Source organism: Pteropus vampyrus, unplaced genomic scaffold (assembly GCF_000151845.1).
Source record: "Pteropus vampyrus isolate Shadow unplaced genomic scaffold, Pvam_2.0 Scaffold25, whole genome shotgun sequence".
NCBI lineage: Eukaryota > Metazoa > Chordata > Mammalia > Chiroptera > Pteropodidae > Pteropus > Pteropus vampyrus.
The window spans coordinates 6,857,965-6,860,586 of record NW_011888806.1 but is presented as its reverse complement, the minus strand read 5'-3'; the positions used below and the strand labels follow the sequence as shown (position 1 = coordinate 6,860,586).

General features: G+C 31.2%; 1 protein-coding gene across 1 annotated transcript in view; it reads left to right on the top strand.

Moving 5' to 3' along the window:
* Positions 1 to 2,622, top strand: part of CCSER1 (coiled-coil serine rich protein 1) — a 1,102,883-nt gene that overhangs the window by 206,390 nt on the left and 893,871 nt on the right. The window lies entirely within an intron of this gene.

The window sequence follows — 2,622 nt, the reverse complement described above, 5'->3', positions numbered from 1 at the left end:
CACTGCTATCAACTTACAAACTTCTCAGCTGATCTCAGTCACCTCCAAAGTGAAATTCTACATATCTTCTTGCCCCTCCTTTAATTTAGTCTTCACAACTCAGAGGTCTTTCAAAAATGAAATCTCCTCAAAACCATTGCTTCTAGAGTCAAGTTAAAAACAAACAAACAAAAAACAAACAAACAAACAAACAAAAAACATGTCTTCAGGGCATAGAATTATCTATCTCCCTTCTACGTCTCCCTTGACCTATCTCAGGCCAGTTCCCTATTTCTCTCTCTTCACACTGACTTTCAGTTTTCAAAGACATACTTCCTCCTTTTATTCAGGGCTTGAAAATATGTTGTTTACTTTACCTACAATTCGCCTCTTGTATACTGGCTAGCTTCTATTTGCCTCTTGTTTAAAGGTCACTTCTTCAAGTAAGAAGACTCTTACTGCTACTTACTAGGCTTTTTTTCTTCAGGCTGATATATGAGTCAGTTACAGACAATGAGACATAAAAAAAAGTCAGCTAAGAGTTTCTGAGGAATATTTTCCTCTTGTCACGTAGATAAAAACTTTTGTCCTCTTGTCTCTCTTTCTGCTCTGGGTTTTATCTATAAAGACAGTACACCTGTACCTATAACACCTAGACTTTAACACTATACTTGAGACTTTAACGCTATACTTAAATGTTTAAGGAGATAAGCCAATAAATTGAGAAGAATGCCATACTTTATGTTACATAAATAAAAAATAATCTTATCCTTTAAGTTAGTTTTTGCAGGGAATCCTGTTTCACATTTCTTGACATACCCAGAATTTCTGTTTTCTTAAGTAGAACAACTAATTTTTTTGTCTTCAACTGTCCTAATTAGATCATACCTAGAAGGTCTTTTCATTTAAAAAAAAAAAGGTTACTTTAAATAGATTATAGTTGCCCTTCTCTTCGAATTTCAAAGTACAAAATCCTTTTCCCTTTTTTATAAATAAAAGGTCTCTTCCATTACAACAGTAATTCTTAATTTGACTAATGCATGTATTCTTTTCCTTATTATCTATTGCATTTGAAGTCCTCACCGTAGTGCCACATTCATAGTATGGTCTATAAGCATGTATGGAATAAATGGTTGAAACGTGTATAATAATCTAGTATTATATAGATTGTAGTAGACCTGTCAAAACAGGTTAGTAAGAATGGCTGTTCATAAGGAGTGACATTTAAACAGTCTCTAATGTTCATATGAGTTCACCATATAGAAAAAGGAGAAAGTGAGATCTTCAGAGATAGTATGTTCCCTGTCCTTGAACCACCACATGTAAGGAAATAAAAGGTGGATTGTTAGACTACATGATCATTTAAGTCCTTTGTGGTCCAAGATTTATAAGTAAAGAAAGCCGCAGATATGTGAAGATACTATGTATTATGAAAAAGACCTTTAAATGTGAACCAGTAAATATGAAGACCAAAACTTTATAATAGTGAGAAAAGATTTAAGTGGCTGAAAACAAACATGATAATTTATCTTATGTTTGTCAACATTTAGATTATAATTGTAACTTTTTGGAAGGTATAATATTTTGAACCAAATAGTAGTGGTTGTCAAGCTATGACATCCTTTACTTCAGTTGTATATAATTATGTTACAAAGATCATTTTCATAAGAATATACCAGGATTTCATTGACTTTCTCCAAAGCCTTTTAAAATCAATAATTTAGAATAATCTTTTAAGCACTTTGTGTTGAAGATGAGGATAGGAATGGGGAAAGAATACTGGAGCGAGGGTTAAATTTATAAGTAGTCAATTCACTTGTGAGTATTTTATGATATGGCAAATTTTACTCATCTTTACAGAATCATAAATATAGAGACCTGGATAATAATAAATACTAGGATAATGAAAATGCCTCATACTTTATTAAGTTCTGGGATTAATAATCAGTGGTGTGGTTAGATAATTTTCCAAATCGATGATTAAGTTTTCTCTAACTAAAGCTATTCTTCAATATTCATTTCTTCCAAGGAGCATATTCTCTTGATTCATGTTTCAGTATATCATATAGTCATTAATACCAGTGTAAAGGGGAAGATGAAAAGAAAATATTTCCATATAGAGAAATGAAATATGATCTCAAGTGGTAAAAATGAATTTTAGTATCTTATATCTCAATCTTATAAGTGAACATCCTCTTATTTTGAGCTGCAAGTGAAAACTGTACACTATTTTAAGATTTTACACTTTGTAAGACAGATTTAGAAAATATATAGGACAACGATAAAAAGCTCAGTCTTGGGAGTCAACGTACATATAATATTGAGATTTTACTAATCTTGGGCAAAGTGCGAAATTGTTATTAGTTTAGACTTTACTTCTAAATTTTTGTTTTGTCTCTTGGAAGTTTGAGCAAGCTACATAATCTCTCTTGGGGATTTACACATTGGAATATACCCAGTGTACAAACTCAGTAAAGAGAATTAAAAAATGGCTGAGAGTTATCAAGTATATAGTTTCTGCTCAATAAATAATTTCTAGAATTTTTATTGAAGACTACCTGCTTTTCTTAAATAATAATCAAAATAAAAGTCTGTCATTTAATCAAGTTCTTACACCTTAAAATTTGTAGTTTCAAATTCAAC